The 8,288-nt window shown below is 42.7% G+C and overlaps 1 non-coding gene across 1 annotated transcript; it reads left to right on the top strand.

Moving 5' to 3' along the window:
• Window positions 1-4,904: 4,904 nt before the first annotated feature.
• On the top strand, window positions 4,905-7,999 carry LOC104595063 (uncharacterized). Its single transcript, XR_016082220.1, has 2 exons — window positions 4,905-5,261; window positions 7,437-7,999. It is a non-coding gene; the product is annotated as an uncharacterized LOC104595063 (transcript).
• The last annotated feature ends 289 nt before the right edge of the window (window positions 8,000-8,288 follow it).

The raw sequence follows: 8,288 nt of genomic DNA on the forward strand, positions 1-8,288 counted from the left end.
AAAGAGGATTTCCGAAGGAACATACTCTTATCCTCTTATGGGTGTAGGGTGTCAATAAATAGGTTTCTGCGGTCACTACCAAAAGAACCTGAGATACATTTAACCTCTTGACCAACTTCATACCCTCCATCATATTCAACTTAACTTCTTTTGATGATTCATAAAAGGATTGGCAGCCTTCTACCCTGTTACTTAATCTCGGGGAAAGGAAGTTTTTTGGGGCTCCCAAACTAGGTATTTGGCATTGATGTTAGTAACACCGCGAGTTCAAATCAGCCCCCAATAAGATTGTCCCCACCGTGTATTGGGAATATCTATACAAGGCGGGGATGAGCGGTAATCTTGTGGGGGGCTGATTTGTTCTCTAACACCGCACCGTTTTTTTCATATGTGAGTTGTAAGAAAATGGTGCATATTTTTTATTTGGAAGTGGTTTTGTCATATAGGTTGTTTTATAGTAAACAGCACTGGTTTTATTTAGTATTATTACATCGTTGGCAGCAATAAGCTGTTTTCTGAGAAAACGTTAAATTTGATGTTGGTTCAAGTCACACTTTCCTGATTTTTAAGACATGGTCTGAAATAACGGTTTTTTATTAAAAAAAAAAAAAAACGATATCAAATAAGATGTTTTCTAAAACATCGATTTTTCTGATGTGACACCTACATGACACCGTTTTTCTGAGAAAACGGTATGAATACCAAATACCCACAAAAACAATGCTCTAAATATTAATCTGGATGACAGTTTTAGCAAAGCAGGTCCGGAATCATTTGGGTTCTGCAGTAGCTGCTTCTTTTGGGGCAGCCCAAGTTTCATCTCCATTTCAAGCTGAAGCCTTGGCATTCCTAAAAAGGTTTGGATCTTTTGAGTAGTTAAATCCAGCTGAAGCAATAGTTGAAAGTAACTGTGCCAACATCATTCACTCACTGAAAATTGGGGACAGCAACATGCACTATTTCGTTTCAAAGATATTTTGGATGGTAGTAAAAATTTAAATGTCTCTTTTAATTTTGTAAAAGGTCTTTAAACTGTTATGGTTCCACGCGTAGGATCCTGTCACGGGTCGGTTCACGGTGAGAAAGCCCTACTTTTCCTTGTGCTTTCCCTTGCGTGCAGACCCTATTGCGGAAACTGAATGGGTGATTTGTTCAAGAGACCACCCGAACTCTCCTCACTCTTTTCTTGACTGCGAAAAACTGAATGTTTTATTTCAATTCGTAGCTCCTTAAATAGGAGATTACAGAAGGAAATTCCTAATTAAACTCAAACTCCTAATTACCTACTCCTAATGGTAACTCACTCTTACTTAAGATAAGATAAGGATAAGATAAGATGAGGGATAAGGGATAAGGGATAAGATAAGGATAAGGTAAGTTGGCGGCGGGTTGGCTTGACGTGTCCAAATAAGGGTGGGCCCACCCCTATGAGCTGTCGTGTGGGCCCCGCTCTGCTGCTGCTTTCAGGTGCGTGCACACGGCTCATGGTATTGCTGCCGCACGGTGCGTGCGCGCCTCATGGTGCCGCTGCCGTGCGGTGCCAAGCGTGTGCGCGGTGCGTGCTGCCTTGCAGTGCGTGCGGTGCGCGCTGCTGCCTGGCAGTGCGTGCTGCGCGCCATGGTGTTGCTGCCGTGCGGTGCCAGCCGTGTGCGCGGTGCGTGCTGCCGTGCGGTGCGCGCTGCTGCCTGGCGGTGCATGTTGCGCGCTATCGGCGGTGCGTGCTGCTGTGCAGTGCTGCCAGCCGGTGCTTGCTGTTGTGCGTGCTGCTGCCTATGACTGCGCTGCAGTGCGCTGCCAGATGGTGTGACCACAACATTACACCCCTCTTGGACTACGAGCTTGTCCTCAAGCTTGTGTTCCGGATACATGGCTTGGGATTCTACGAATGGCTCAAATGGCTGCACACTATTTCTCAGTCCACCAACAATATGAACAACAGGGACTGCCCCGTCTCTCAGTGCATAACGCTGGACTATTTGATGTAGACCCCAACCACCTTCTTTAGTTTCCAGCACCCAGGCGTAACCATGGCTTACAGTGACTACATGCTCTGCTGCACTCAGGCCAGCCGCAAGGACATTAAAGTGTTCCCTACCTCCTGGGTCATATAGTTTGAAGTAGTTTTGTGGGAGATCCACATAACAGAAATCACGTACTGGACCCCGACCCCAGTGTGCTATGTTGTGGATCATAAGAATGCACCGGGTATGCTTACAGTAGAGGACCTCAAGAGCGGCCTTACCGAAGAGGAACATGCGTTTTGAAATATCCTCTCGACCTTCCCCATATATATTTTCCTCGATATTACGAAACATAGGGTTGTCCATGAACATAAAATCTATGCCATCAATATAAGCTTGGAATAAAGTTACCTTTATATCCTGCCCCTCCACCTTACATCTCTTGCGCACTCCTGTTTCTTGGATTTCTGTATAGTTACCATACGGTGGTGCCGCAACCATAACTTTATGTCCACACCAAGCCAAGGCCTTCCAGCAACATTGCCAAGCCCACCTGCCTTCGTCAAAGGAGCGCATTCTACAGGTTCTACTATAATGTTCGTGACATTGTCCCCGGCCAAAGGAGGAGACTTTACAGTTTCATCCTCCGTGCGTTGATCCTTGGAAATAACTGCGGCTGTAGGGGCAACGATCTGTTGTTCGCTGCATGCTTCTGCCCAGTCTGGACGGCGTCTGTTGGTGTTGGCGATTCCCTTCGAACTCATTTCTTTGTTGGAGAGGAATGCTTCCAGCAGGCGTCGCATCTCCCGGACGTCTTCCCTGACTTCACGAACCTCCATGCTGGTTTCTGCAAGTTGGTGTTCTAGTTCGTGGACCTTGGAAGACAGCTGCTCCATATCGCCCATGACGTTTGGCTCTGATACCAATTTGTTATGGTCCCGCGCGTAGGATTCCGTCACGGGTCGATCCACGGTGAGAAAGCCCTGCTTTCCCTTGTGCCTTCCCTTGCGTGCAGACCCTATTGCGGAAACTGAATGGGTGATTTGTCCAAGAGACCACCCGAACTCTCATCACTCTTTTCTTGACTGCGAAAAACAATGTTTTATTTCAATTCGTAGCTCCTTAAATAGGAGATTACAGAAGGAAATTCCTAATTAAACTCAAATTCCTAATTACCTACTCCTAATGGTAACTCACTCTTACTTAAGATAAGATAAAGATAAGGATAAGATAAGATGAGGGATAAGGGATAAGATAAGGATAAGGTAAGTTGGCGGCGAGTTGGCTTGACGTGTCCAGATAAGGGTGGGCCCACCCCTATGAGCTGTCGTGTGGACCCCGCTCTGCTGCTGCTGCCGGGTGCTTGCACGCGGCTCATGGTGCCGCTGTCGCGCGGTGCGTGCGCGCAGTGCTGCTACTGCGTAGTGCATGCGCGCCTCATGGTGCCGCTATCGTGCGGTGCCAGGCGTGTGCGCAGTGCGTGTTGCCGTGCAGTGCGCGCTGCTGCCTAGCGGTGCGTGCTGCGCGCCATGGTGCTGCTGTCGTGCGGTGTCGGCCGTGCTGCGCGGCATGGTGCTGCTGCCGTGCGGTGCCGACCGTGTGCGCGGTGCGTGCTGCCGTGCGGTGTCGGCCGTGTGCGCGGTGCGTGCTGCCATGCGGTGCGCGTTGCTGCCTGGCGGTGCATGCTGCGCGCTATCGGCGGTGCGTGCTGCTGTACAGCGCTGCCAGCCGGTGCCTGCTGCTGTGCGGCCTGCTGTGCATGCTACTGCCTATGACTGCGCCGCAGTGCGCTGCCAGATGGTGTGACCACAACATAAACTCTGTTGCCCATGAGTTGGCAAAGAAAGGGCTAGTGGAGTCGGGTTTATTTGTTAGGAATTGCCCTCATAGCCTCCTTGGATTATAGAGCTGGCTAAGGACTCCACTAGACCTACTAAAAGCAAATGAAATACAAACACAACCACTTTCTGTTAAAAATGCCAGAAGTTAAGGCCTCTATCCCTTTCAATTAGGGGTGCAACTTGGGCAAGCCCAACCCTAGCCTGAATCGGCTCAGCCCAAAGTTTTGTACAAGCTGGGCTTGGGTTCAAGAATTTGGCTTTTTTTATTTATTTATTTTTTTTTGTGGGTTGGATGCAAGCTTAGCCCTTAGGTAGTTCAAACTTAGGTCGAGCCTAACCTGACTATGTACATTCATGCATGCATATATAAATATGTATTTACATATATACATACATATATGTCTATATACTTGCATATATATTTATAATTATAGAATGGGTTCATTAACAAACCTGAACCTGCCCCAGGCCCAATCCCAACCAAAATACATCAAATTACAATGTGAGTTGAACTCAGATTGAGAAAATTAAACTTAACCTTGAGCTCGGTCCTGACTCGGGCTTTAAGCCCAAATCTTAGGGTTGGGCCTGGGTTGACTTTATACCCGGTGCACCCTTACTCTCAATATCCGTCTTCTTAATGAGTTTTAAGTATGAATGATTTGATTTACATGTGACCATCCATTTGGTCTTATCAAACACTGAGTGGCTCACCTAGATAGATCAATTATGGCTCAATAAGTATCCATAACTGAAGTAGCAAGGGATGGCGGATCTGGATCCTGGTTTTTGGACTCGTAAGAATTCAATTACATAAATCTTGAAATTTAGAGGAAATTTTGTAAACCCAATTTTTAAGTTTAAACAATGTTTTAAATAATATTTTGTCCATTTCCACAAACCCTAGTTCCGATTATTTCTCTTTTCAAAAAAGTTCCAATCATTTCATGGGCCCAGATCTGACAGACCGGCCCAGATCTGACAGACCGGAACCCAGTAATACCTTTTCTCAAAAGAAAAATAACAGTAATACCAGGAACCAATGCATAGGCCAGAATCTGAATGGGTATGGATTCGGATCTTTCCCGACCCGCATACAGCCTTACTGAGTACTGGCAAACGCATGAATCGGTGACCATCAAGCAACCGTTCGATCTACAACTTCCCTCTGGCCAAATGGCTAATGGTCTGGAAACTGCAATCAAAGACATTATTAAAAGTCCGACAATCAGAGGGTTAGGATTTCAAACCGGTATGACGGCATTGCATCAACGGCTATCATCGTACCAATCCTAATTTAACCAACTCGCTGTTGCTCTGAGACAGAGCCAGGGGCCCAGAGCTTCTTGCTCTTGTGCAAAAACCAAGCATTGATCGATCCTCATGGCGGCTCGGTTGTTGCAGAGGCGGCTGTCTTCCATCTTTCGCAACAAACAACCTCACGTCGCCCTCCTAAACGGTAATTGGCATTCCCCTTCTCTCTCTCTCATACATACATACAGAAATTTCCATTTTGATTGAAACCCTAACGGAATCAAAATAAAAACGGAGAAGGCTCCATCCAACTGATAAGTAGAAGCCTTTATTGTCATGTGTGCTTTATCGAATACCTAGAGTTCAGTTATTGTTAAAACACTGGATTCGGCATATGTATTATAATCTCTTATTCTCAGTGTTTCCTTGTTTTCGTGTCGTCTCCGAGGGCGTATGTTGGAGTGTGAGCTTCAGCCAAAGCATTGCAGCATTCTTAGAGCTCTAATTAAATCTCATAAGCTACCGAACTTTGCTTCGATTTTGTGTCCTTGGTTTCCCTTATTTCCTTTGCTAAAATGAACGCAGAGAAACAGTCCATTGGTAAAGAGGAATTACAGAAGCGTCAGACTGGACTGCAAAAGATTATTAAGTTTATGTCTAATATGCTTAATAATATGTGCTTTGTTGGGTACGATGACCTGTTATGTAATTACGTTCTTTAGTTCTTTGTTTAGTGTACGAAATCATTTCAAGGAATTCGTTTGTTTCATTTTCCAGACATGCAATATCTTTTTACTAGTTTGGTTTTCAGTTCAACTTTTCAGAGGTTATCACTTGCTTAACCCTTCTTTCTCCTCTTGCTATGTATCAGTTCTTATTATTAAGTATTAACTTTGTAACCTTGCAGTACTTTGGATTGACCCATTTTATTTTGATCAATGAAAAAAGTTAGAAAACTATAGACCTTAAAGAGATTATGAGAACAAATGTATAGAGACTAGAGAGGAATATTAACAATTTTGTGTTTTATACTTTTGTCAGCTTCCACATAGTTCCAACTTCTCATGTAATTGGTCCCTTTTATATCAAATTATCAATTAAGAATTTTATTTCAAATTCTACTTTCTTTGTTTTCTTTATGTCTTCTGTTATTTTGCATTTCATATTTTATCATTACTTCATTTGGTCATATGGACTCCAATTTATGAATTATTAATTCTGTTTTCATGTCTGGTTTATTTTTTATAATGTGATATTGGCTTGTAAATTATCTTCTTAAGTGTTTTTGAAATCATCGATCCATTTTTATTTACCCATTGTATCATTAGAATTCAACCATTTATCCCTTCTATAATTTATGCAAGTAATATGCACAATAAATATCTCATGCTCCATTAGAAACCCTGCATGACTTAAAAGTGTTGAAGTAATGTATTGAAGCAACTCAAGGGAATCTGTATATAAAATTTCTTATATTGTTGCCTATAGGTGAAATCATACTAATGACTGCTGCCAACTTGAAACTGTAAGAATCTTCTTGTTTTCTCAAAAAAGAGTCTTCTTGTTTTTTCCTTGGGACCCTTTAGTCATTTCAAATTGGGAAATTATGGATTCAGTCAATTGAGGGAAGCTGAGGCATTGTATTAGCCTTGACCGGTGAAAAGTGTTAAGAGCCATTGTCCCTTCACAAGACTGAAGAGGAACAAAGGTTTTAACTAGGCAAGTTGAGTCAATAGAGGGGACCTGTTGTGCATTATTCTAGAGAAAGATTATTGGTAAAGTCCCTAGAGAGATAATATGGCAGATCTTGAAAAAGAAAGGAGCTCCAAATACATATATGGACCTAATTAAGGATAGGTATGAAGGTACAACAACCAATGCTAGAATACCTGTGGGAGAGACATCAGATTTTACAATTAAAATGGGTCTTCACCCTTACACTTAGTCTTATTTATTTGCACTAATCATAAATGAATTGACTAAACATATATAGGAGATCCCAAGGTGCGTGTTATTTGCTGATGATATCACTTTAATTGATGAAACTACTGAAGGATTTAAATTAAGTTTATGGACAAATACCTTAGAAACAAAAGGCTTTAAAATTATTAGGGCTAAGTTAGAATATATGATATATGAGTTTAATAATAATAGGAGTGCAAATTTATTATATAAATTTAATAAGTCGCATTATATGGTGACGATGAAAATCTGTATGTATCGTACAATGCGGTCCAATACTTGAGATATTTTGAACATTGTACGAGTGGTATTCTTTCTAGAGACTCTGCATTTAATATTTATGTTTATGTTCATTTAGTTTTGTTTGATTCAAGTTGTTTTTAACTCATTATGAACATGAGAACTCATTGATAATCAGGACATCATACTGAATGGCATATAAATGGTAAGAATCAACTGAGAGAACGTGTGCATCTCAGACCAGCGACTTACCACCAAGAATGTGTCATATGGTGAGATTTGACAGCTCTAGATGGACAAGAGAAAGGCCAGTAGCAACATGGCTTATGATGGTTAGAAATCTCTAGACGAAAATGTAATGTAGTGATGATTGGTGAAGCAAGAGTCATGTGGCTGTTTTTCTGATAAATGGGCTAAACCTTAGGACAGTTCAATTGTATTCTAGGATAGGCAGTGGCATATTAATGCCCTACTCTTTCCCCAAAGCACCTATTTAAATTAGTAATCATAGTTTCTCTGGTTCTGTATCATTGTGAGTTGCCTTTCCTTTTTTTTTGAAAAATAAGTTTCGTTTATTGATTTCATTAGTTTTGTGGGCGTGTGGCTCCAGTATGGATTTTCCACATGAGACCTTAACATAGTCACCGTATTTCTCAACAGGACCACCATGGCAGTGTCTCCCCTCAACAGAGGCTTTATTTGCTACAAATGGACAAGCTGAGGTGGCTATTGATAAAAGAAGAATCCAAACACAGGCAGAACCAAATAAGGTGGATGAAGCAGCAGAGGAACATGAACCTTATTCCCAGTCCTCCCACAGTTTGAGCCCCACAACCAGCAGTGCTGTTAATTACACAGCATTGTCTAACCTGAAAACATCCAAGCGACATGACCTTGCAATGATATTCACATGCAAAGTCTGTGAGACGAGGTCCATCAAGACAGTGTGTCGCGAATCATATGAGAAGGGTGTGGTCGTGGTACGCTGTGGAGGCTGCAATAATCTACACCTAATTGCTGATCGGCTTGG

The sequence above is a fragment of the Nelumbo nucifera genome, chromosome 2, assembly GCF_055504915.1.
Source record: "Nelumbo nucifera cultivar China Antique chromosome 2, China Antique-T2T, whole genome shotgun sequence".
Lineage (NCBI taxonomy): Eukaryota > Viridiplantae > Streptophyta > Magnoliopsida > Proteales > Nelumbonaceae > Nelumbo > Nelumbo nucifera.